Source organism: Pyrus communis, chromosome 7 (genome assembly GCF_963583255.1).
Source record: "Pyrus communis chromosome 7, drPyrComm1.1, whole genome shotgun sequence".
In the NCBI taxonomy this organism is placed as follows: Eukaryota; Viridiplantae; Streptophyta; class Magnoliopsida; order Rosales; family Rosaceae; genus Pyrus; species Pyrus communis.
The window spans coordinates 15111760-15122940 of record NC_084809.1 but is presented as its reverse complement, the minus strand read 5'-3'; positions in this window follow the sequence as shown (position 1 = coordinate 15122940).

Sequence of the window (11181 nt, the reverse complement as noted above, 5' to 3'; positions counted from 1 at the left end):
GTAACTTTAAGATCTAAAGTGATGCGTCGTTGAATGGTTTGAGTTGCGTACTAATGCAACATGGCAGGGTTATCGCTTATGCTTCGAGATAATTGAAGCCTCATGAGGTAAACTATCCTATTCACGATCTTGAGTTGGCGGCGATCGTGTTTGCACTGAAGATTTGGAGACACTATCTTTATGGTAAGAGATGTAGGATCTTCACATATCACAAGAGTCTCCGGTACCTGTTTACTCAGCGAGATTTGAACCTTCGCTAGCGGAGGTGGTTAGAGTTGCTAAGTGATTACGATTGCACGATCGAGTATCACCCGGGATATGCAAATGTGGTAGCTGATGCACTTAGTCAGAAATCTCAAGGCAGAATTGACGCTTTTTATGCAAGTCGTGTTTCTCTTTTTACTGATTTGAGGTCGATCAGAGTGAAGTTAGAAGTGGAAGCTCGAGAGGAAGCCTTACTTGCTCACTTTCAAGTTAGGCCAATTTTGATCGACCGTATACTCGAGGCACAGTTGGATGACGATGAAACTCAAGAGTTGATTTGGCTAAGAAATGAGGGGAAAAAGAGAGATCTTCGGATTCGAGAATCAGACGACATGCTCATGCTAGAAGGTAAAATGTTTGTACCAAACAACGCGAAGTTAAAGAAAGATATTTTGGATGAGGCACACGTATCGGCATATGCTATGCATCCGGGGAGCACTAAAATGTATCATACCATACGACCATTTTACTATTGGCCAGGTATAAAAAGAAAGATTGCCGAGTATGTTAGCAGATGTTTTGTATGCTAGCAGGTTAAAGCTGAGAGAAAGAAACCGTTTGGACGGATGCAGCCACTTCCCGTTCCACAGTGGAAATGGAAAAATATTACCATAGATTTCGTGTATAATCTTCCCCATACACGGAATGGTTATGATGGCGTTTGGGTAATGGTTGATCGACTCACCAAGTCCGCACATTTTATTCCGGTTCAAGAGAAGTTTTCCTTGAAACGATTAGCTGAGCTATTTGTGTCGAAGATCGTTAAATACCATAGTGTACCAGTCAGCATCATCTATGATCGAGATCCAAGATTTACTTCTAAATTCTGGACAGCATTTCAAGAAGCTCTTGGTTCAAGATTACTGTATAATACGGCATATCATCCTTAAACCGACGGGCAATCTGAGAGCACTATTCAGACACTGGAGGATATGCTAAGATCCTCTGTTTTGCAGTTTGGCGATGCATGGCATAAACGTTTGGATCTGATGGAGTTTGCCTACAACAACATTTACCATTCCAGCCTTGGTATGTTACCTTTCGAGGCATTATATGGTAAATCTTGTCGTACGCCGTTGTGTTGGTCAGAGGTAGGAGAAAGAGTTTTGGAGGGCCCAGAGATAGTGGATGAGACTACCCAAAATATTCAAGTAATCAAGTCTAACCTAAATGCGGTCATGGATCGTCAGAAGAGCTTACCGGACAGACATGCCACGTATCGAACCTATAAAGTAGGTGATTGGGTATTCTTGAAGCTGTCGTCGTGGAAGAGTATTGTACGATTCGGGAAAAAAGGTAAATTGAATCCCAGGTATATTGGACCGTACGTGATCACTGAGCGGATCAGCGAAGTAGCTTATAGACTTGAGTTACCTCCAGAGTTGTCTCAAGTGCACGATGTACTTCACGTTTCGATGCTTCGTTATTATGTCTCGGCTCTATCGTATGTGCTACCTCCACAGCCGTTGGAAGTTAATCCTGATTTGACTTACAACGAGGAGCCGGTGACTATTCTAGACTGGAAAAATAAGGTTATGAGGAACAAGACAGTGCGCTTGGTGAAGATTTTATGGAGGAATCACTCGGTGGAGAAGGCTACTTGGGAGACGGAGGATCGGATGAGAGATTTGTATCCCCGCTTGTTTTTTTTATTACTAGTGGTTTGTTTTGTTGTGTAATTTCGGGGACGAAATTTTCTTAAGGTGGGTAGGTTGTGACAGCCCGTCCCGATTTTTTTTGTACCGTAGGTCTAAAAAGACGATTTTGCCCTTGGACGTATTTTGTGTTGTAGGGTGTTTGGTTTGTTTTGTTTTTGGTTCTGAACTCATCTGGACCACACATCACACACACACACACACCTATCTCTTTGCCGTGACTCTCTCTTTCTTCTCTCTCTCGGACTCCTTTCATTTTCCTCCTCATTGTATGGACGAACTTCAAACTAACTTTCCACGCACGGATCGAAGGTTTGAAGGTTATTTTTGGACTCCTTGCAAGTCCAGGAACTCATCCATACCATTTTTAGGACTTGAAACCTTCGGAAACCCGAGAACCCAGTCTTGGTGCACTGTTCATGCACACGTGATCGTGAGATTTTTAGAAGTTTCTAAGGTTCTAGGAAGCTTTAGGACGTCTTTACAAAGCTTGGGGAACAATTTTGAAGTGCTTTGGACGTCGGAAAGCCCAGTTTCAGTGAGTTGTAGGTTTGGTCGGAATATCGTGAGTTTTTCCGACGAGATTCCGTTGGTTTTGGGTCCCCAAAATGGTAAGGTTTTGTTCTACTCGTTGTAAGGTTCATTTTTGTACAAATTTCATGGAATTTGGTTGAGGAATGAAGAAGGTATTGAAGTTTGAAAATTTTCCCAGTGTTCAGCGAAATTCGAGTTGCAAATGGCGGCGATCGGCGAGGCTCACCGGAGAAAGAAGAGAATATTCCGTTAGAGTTAACGGAATATTCTAACAGTGTAAGGTAATGGCCGTTAACGTTTGTTAGGGTTTTAACAAAATACTCCATTGAATATTCCCTAACGTCGTTAGGGTTCCACACGCGTGCCAGGCACGTGCCCACGCGTGGCCGGCACGTGCCCACGAGTGGCTGGCGCGTGGCGGCACGTGGGAGGTTAGAAAATTATTTTAAAAATATGGGGATGTTCATGAGGTTGAGTAGAGCATGTTGGTATATTCAAACACCCCATTTGAGCAATGTATGAGAAGTTATTACCTAAGGTTGGTTATGTGCGTTAATTGACGTTTTTATAGTTGTTTCACATATAGGTGAGGACTATCTGGAGGAAGAACGCAGCCATGTGAGGCTCGGGCCTTACGACCCTTCTACGTATCAGTGAGTGGGCTTTTATTTTCAATATGTGTGTATGTGTGTGTGTGTGTGTGTATATATATATTGACTGGTATCTTTCCAGAAACTACGTTTTAAATGGCTTTATAATTGAAATGCCATGTCAAATATCGTCGATATTATTATTGTGATTGTGTTAGTTATGCTTTGGTACCGCGGACGCTCAGGTGAGTCAAGTGTGTATGTTGTTAGTGATAGATGTGGTGTTAATGAGATTGAGTTATAGCTTATAGTCCTACACCTCGGTGATTGTGCTCCGCCAGAGTAGGATCTAGCCTTTACGTGATCGTTCACCTCCCGTACAGTACACTCACCTTGGATCTAAGGCAGGTGCCAGCCTATCGTACAGACCACTTTAGGTGGTTCCGACTCATAGGTGACTTGCGATACTTCACACAGCCTTCACGTGATCATAGCACTAGAGAGTATTTATTTACACCCAGCCTGTCGTACAGACCACTATAGGTAGTTCCGACTCGTGTGCAGGATAGTGGTTGAGGAGCTATAGTTTCAGCCGTACAGGTCACTTTAGGTGACTCCGGCTGACGTATTGATATCACTGGCATATTATGATTGGTTTTATCTCACCTGCTTGATGCTTATACTGTTTGAATGGATATTTCTGACATGGCATATTCCAGCATGGCATATTTGAGCTTTATCGTTTTTAGCATGATTTGATTTACGAGTATGTGTAATATATTCTGGAAAGTATATGGGTTTTACAAAGAGGGGTTATGACTTTAAGAATGAATTGGTTTGAAAAACAAACTTTGTTTTTGCCCACTCACGTTTTCTGTTTTGCGCCCCTCCAGGTTTTAGGTAGCGAGGACGTGGGTGACGAAAGAGGCATCGAGGCATTTCTAACAGAGCACCCTCCATGTAGGATTTTTCTAGTTATCAATTGTGTAGTGTTTGTTTATTCTAGATTGCTTCTAGGATACTTAAACTTCTACTTTGCATTTTCCTTCCGTGTTTGTCACTAGCACTCACTGATCTTTTTATTGTAAATTATTTTGTCGATTTATATTTCTCATATTTTCACTCCTTTGCTTCCGCATTGGCTACATCACCCTCACGTGACGGCCAGCACGCTCCAATTTTTGTTCGGGGTGTGTCAACTCCGGTTAACTTTGCATCTTAATTAGAATAAAAGGGATAATCTTCTTGCCTACAGGTGTGGATTACTTCTTTTAGTTTAATTAAGATGGCATAGTATGGGTTTTATTTCACAGAAGTTGTGAAAATCTTCATCTTGCCTACAGGTGTTGAAGTTTTTCACGAAGGTACTTTTGTGACATAAAATCTAGTACTACAAACTAGTTAATTTTCTTGCCTACAGGTGTAAATTAATTTAGTTTCATTAAGTTTATTGGGATAAAGTTCCATGCCATTAGTGACAAATATTTCCACAATGAACCCCATAAAAGGTTGTGGTTTGAAGGCATGGAAATCGGTTGCATCATGATGTATTTTGTGTCTCTTCATGAGACTTCTTGATGCAAAGTATTGGACCCATGAAGTTTAATCAAGGATTGCTAAGGTACGCATTGTTTAAATCTTATGCTTGTAAATCTTTTCAATTTGAACTATGATGTCGGTTTAGAGGATGAAATTTGACTACTAAAGTTTCCTTTGGACATCGAAATTGATATGATATGAAATTGAATTTGTTATGGATGCATAAATTCATGACAGATGCACATAATTGTTTCTGGCAGATTGCATGTCTTGATTTAAATCAGGTGAACGACACGTCTAATGGTCACCAAATGACCTGAATTTTGGTTATGTTCAACATATAGATGTCTACGATGTGTCTGCAAATTTTCGTAATTTTCTGCGATGTACGTTAATTATGGTGAATTTACTAGTAACCTATGCTCGTATAGACAGGTTTTACTGACAGATTGTGTTGGTCTTTTTGAGACGTCATTTTAGACTATAATTTTGACCCAAAACAGTTCCATATTTTTATCTTATGAAGATTAGTATGTCTATTTTGGTCAGTATAACTTTGGTACTAATCAAGCTTGTAAATTAATTATGATAAATTCTAAAGTAAGTGTAACTCATTGCTGAAATTCTGTTTGACAACTTTATATTGGTTGAGATGTCTAATTTATTATGTCTAAAATATAGAGCAATTTTCTTTAGGTACATCTTTGAAAGAATATATTAACAAGTGTTTGCCCAAGTGGGAGAATTAGTGAACGAAAATTGGGCTTCACACTCATTAACTTATTTGCAAGTATAAACTCTGAAAACTTAGTGGGAGTTGTTCTAAAATTTTGAGCATTAAGTGGATTTGCATGAATTTATTAAAGCGTTATTCTATTTTCCATGAATTTGTGTTACTCGAATAACAATAATATGTTTAAGTTGCACGAATGGCTACTTAGTACATGTGTATATATTTCTATTACTTGCAATCATTTAGATTTCTTGATTGATCATTTTGTTTTGGGGCTCATAAGGACTTAGCATAAATGTGGACTTATTATTAATACATATAAGATGGTTGTTGGATGCACGTTTTTTGTGTAACAGCAGTGAATGCTTTCATGCTTAGTTGTACCTTTCATTGAGGTAATACGCATTCATTGACTAAGTAAGGCTATTCCTAAAGGCATACTTTCAAAAGTATGATTTAAGTATTGATTTGCAAATTAAGTAATGATGTTGCAGATAAGTGGGAGTTTGAGTTTCGTGTTAGTAATGCCTTACATTTGCAGATGACCTATAGGGTATGTATAGAATCCATGTATTCATTTTAATCTCCAGTTGGATTCGTTAAGTCACATTTTTCATGTGCTAGTCAATTATCTGATGAAATATATATCATATATCAAGTTGTTATCAAATTGCATATTAAATGGCATGACATGGTTTGTGCACTGCCTCAGTTGTGAGGATTTCCATCTTGCTCGCAGGTGTTGGAAATCACTATGAAAGTAATTGGTATGGTGCATGGATCAGTGTCAAAAATATATTAATTCATCTTGCTCACAAGTGTTGAATTAATTTGTTTTATGAAGTTTTTGGGATATTTTACTTGGACATGTGCCTATTTGGTATTCTACTTGGATATGTGCCTATTTGGTATTCACACCTGCAGGTTATGGTGGTTTCATTAGATGAAGGATATTTGCATTGGCAGATTTAAGGCTTCAAAGAAGCATAAAGTTTAACTTGTGAGTTACAATAAGGTGGACCTGAGACATTTTGGTTAATATAAAGTTTCATCTCTTGATCATAATTTGTGTTTCATGTGAATGAGGATCTTAGCATGTGTGATTATGAAGGTTCTGGGTTGTGTCAATCCTACAACCTTGTTAGTTCCATGTTAAGAAATGCATTTGACAGAAACTACATTAAGGATGAGATGTAATCACTGTTACGTGGCCACTAAAGTGACATTAGTCTCCAATCTCAAGTATAAACATGAATATTACATTTTGTAGACCAAGAGGGAGAATATTGGATTTATCCAATATAAATCAACCTTTAAGTGGTCTACTACATGTAATAGGAATGTAATATTGGAGAATAATTTGCTTGTGATTTGATCTCTTAAAGATATCAATTCTATGTAAGGTGTCTTATATTGGAAATAGGATTGATGAAATCCTTAATTGAATATGATTATGATACTTGACTTGGAGGCTAAGAAAGTAAAGTTTAGGTTTCCCTTATGGATGGAGACCTTAGCTTTTAGCCTACATAAAACACCGGTCCCTATAAGCCCTAGAACACACAACATAATGCTTCCCATAGAGTAGTTGTATTCGGCTAAGAGCTTATAGAAGATCTTGGTGTTGTCGTGCCCACTTCTTTTCGTGTTCGACTTCTATGACCACCGTTGGAATCAGGTCAGTCACTTCTTTGTTTGTGTTTTAATTGTATAACCTTATAAGACTAACAGACCTTTGACATGGGCAGGGTAAAATTCTTCACAGCCTCTCCAGACCTGAAAATGGTGGATAACCGTGACTTGCCACCCTATATCCCTTTTCTAAAAATAAAAAATCAAGTTAATATAATTAAAAGTTAAATAACATTTTACAACCTCATTTTTGGATTACAAAACAAACACATACATCATTTTTTTTTTTAAACATTGTGATGTTATACATAAGGGTGGGTTGGAAAAAACAAAAACCGAACTAAATACTGAACCGAAAAAAATTGAACTGAAGTAAGAAAATCGAACCGAACCGAAAGTTATTAGTTCGGTTTCGGTGATTCAAAAATCAAACCAAAACGAACTGAACCGAATTAAATATAATTAAGTTTATTTATTTATTTAATATTTGAGTGTTTATATTCCAAGCCCAATTTAAGTTTAGAAGTTTTAAGCTTTTGTTTTAGGCCAACCATTAACCCATAATCCAAGTCCTTTTTCTTCTCCCCACTCAACCCTCTTCTTTCTTCCTTTTTTCTTCTCCCCATCCGACCCTTTGCTTTCTTCGTTTTATTTCTCCCCACCCGACCCTCCCTGCATCTTCTTTCTCTTTCTCTTTTTTTCTTCCTTTACTTTCTTTGAAATGGAAAAACTGTAAGCAAAGTCGTAGAGCATAGACCAATTTTCAAATTTTTAAAAAAAAAAAAAAAAAAAAGAAGAAGTTTTTATAATAAAATAAAAAACCGAACCAAACCAAAATCAAACTGAATCAAAACCGAACCAAATAAAAATTGAAAAAAAAATTTGAACCGAACCAAACCGAACCAAAATTTCTGTTTGGTTTTAGTTTTGGAAAATAACCGAACCGATTGAAACCAAACCCACCCCTAATTATACATCATCTTGCGAATTCGTTTCAGTGTCATTCTTTTGTTAGTCAATCCGTTAAATTAACTATTAAGTTAAGTGATGATGTAGCAAAGATAAGTGGCATAATTTGATGATATGACTATCAAATTTGTACTATGTGAATAAAAAACAAATAAAAAGGTTTAATTATAAAAATATTATTCCAAATTATTATTATTATTATTATTTAAAAATAAAAAACAAAGTGCAGGCCTTCCCAATCCCAAACACCCATCTTCCTTGACCAACCCATCCCTGTCCACCCTCCATTATGTAGTCTACGGGAATCATCTAACCACCCCCCCCCCCCCCCCCAAAAAAAAAAAATCATTCACACCACACCACACCACCAAAATTCTTCCACTACACATTTGCACCACAATGTCGGAACCATACAAAATGACGAGCTTGAGGTTAAGTTAAAGACGAGCCCTGATGATATGGAAACACTCCATCAAGAACAAGGTTAACAAATTTACATCAGTTGACAACCACGCCTTGTCAAAGAGGCATCTCCAAAAGTCTGTGTCTCCAACTATCATATTCTCCAACCGAACAACCAAACTAACAATGTTACAAAAAAAAAAAATATATATTATTGTCATCATTCTACTCGTTTACTGAATATAAATTCCAAAGCACCAAAAGTAAAACACAATGATCATTTACTTGTTCCTGGCATTCTTCAAACTATGAAATTGATAGAAATAATGAAGTGCCTCAACCACACAACCTGAGTCGATTGCTTTAAATGCTGCTCCCCTTTGTAGAACATGCTCCCTCGGCTCATTGTCTTGGAGTTTTTTGCACTTTGTCCTGTCAAATGTCAATGTCGTGTGACACACCACTTTCATCTTGTTCTTTGCCCTCTCATTTGGTGCCCCTAATCCTTGCTGCCGCCGCCCTAATGTAGCAGGCTTTCCTCTTCATTCCAATGTGCTCACCTTCAAGTGTGTAAATAGCAACATCATCATCATCATCCGAACTTTGGACTTCTGCGTGCTCGTGCACTATCCTTTCTCTGACCAGTGCAAGCACCTTATCGCACACTTCTGCGGGACTTTCCAAATCAACAGTCCCTACAAGTTCATGGAAACCTACTTCCTTCACACCTCCCATAACCTCATTCCCTCTTGAACCCTCGGTTCCACCCCCCCTTCTACCCCCGTTTTGACCACCCTCTGATTCTTCTTTGGTTTCTTGGACACCATTTTGTACACCGCCGCAGCTTTCACCATCATCTTCTTCCTGGTCCTTTTTTTTTACCTACTTTTCCCGCTCATCATCATCATCTTCTACATCTTTTTCTTCATCACCATTCCTTTGAAAAATATCCTTCTTGTGGACCAAACACCCCACATCCACCGTTAACTCCTTAATTTCTACTTTAAGCTCTCTGACATCATTTTTATCCTGAGTTAGGGTTTCTGGCATCATGACATTAGCATCATCGCCCTATGTCTAGTAGCCTGAGTTTCGCTCTACTTCAATGGGCACTATCTCCTGAATCTCCACCGCCTGCCATTTATCGCCAGCCATCTTAATTACATTTCTCAAAATAATCATCCATAAACATTCAAAACTATTGACCAAAATTCACATAGATATTCAAATATTTTCACAATCCTTCATAAAGTTATGAACTTTTGAAATAAGGTCATACCTCTCTGCTTTTATAGGCATTTCTCAAAACAAGAATTCATAAATATTCATCAAAATTCACACAGATAATCAAATACTTTAACAATCCTTCATAAAGTTAATAACTTTTGAAATAAAGTCATACATCTCGACTCTCAGTTATGTACATCTACACTTGTCCATGGATCGGCTACTTATTCGTTGTCGATCATCGAAGAATTTTGGGATATCTGCCGAATCAGTCATTTACAATAGCATAATGGTTTCTCCAGTTGCGCAATTTTTTCGTATGCCCACACCTGCATGTACATTTAATTAGTGTTCATCACTATCACAACAATTTGATCCTTATTAGTACTCAATCAAACCAACAAATTGTATCTGAAAGGCATAACTGAACCCTTTGCAGCCCCATCCGGATCTCTGCCTCCTATTACTTCCCATCGATTGTTCATCTTCATCATCCTCATCTCCTTCAGCATCACCATCCCCTTTTCCTCTCCCTCTCATAGCATCAGCAAAATAGAGGCTATCCTGTAGTTGTTCGAAATACCGCACCCCATTAATAAGTGTTTCATCATTCCTTAAGTCCTATAGGTTTGATCGAGTGGAATAAAATTCTAATGAAACAAGATAAAAAATAAATATTATTGAAGATATACATGTCCTCTATGAGGTCTAAGTACTCTAGGTTCACACCCATATTACTATTTGCCCTTATCAACACATCCTCGGTGAAGTAAACCAGCCCTATCTTCAATGCATCATCCTCATCATCGCATTCTTTAAACGCCCTTTGAAGCTCGGCACATGTCACTTAAACCTTTTTTGTATCTTTCTTGGGGGCGGTCTTCACTTTACCTTTCCCTTCACACCCTTACTTTTGCTACTTTCTTAACAAAACCAAACTTCTGAGGAAAATACTTAGTCAACATCCTAATGTTGGAAGGCTCAACCTCTAGATCATAGGGTTCATCACAACGAAGCACCATAATAAGGCAAAAGTCCTTCTTCGTGAACCCGGTGACCTCACAGTCTATTAAATATGTGAGTCCCTCTAGGTCCTTCACCCCTGATTTGCCACTCTATGGATCAACAATTCATGCACCTGCTGCTCACTAAAGGCTAATCTAAGCATGTGGCCTTAAAATCAGCAAGTTGTGCATCATTAAACTTGTGATGCAAGTCTCATAGTACATGACTAGCTTGAGAAAGGTTATTAACCATTCCTCTATAATATTCTTCATCTTTTGTTGCGAGTTCAATCCAATGATTTGCCATCTCTTATACACATAACAATACAAGCATTCATCACAACCAAAGTGAAGAACATATAACCTGATAACAACCAAATACAACAATGTTTATCATTGACACAACCTATCAACAAGTTCTCATAGCTATACATACATCTATACTTTCATGAGTTAAGAAATACCAAATTAATTCATAAAATAACAAAGATTCATCGATAAAAATCATTCCCAACTGAACAATATAAATTCAACAAAACAAATTGAAGCACATATATCTTGTACACAACCTTTCAACCACATTTCATAAACCTATATCTCACCAAATTTTCCAAATACTTCCATATCAACTA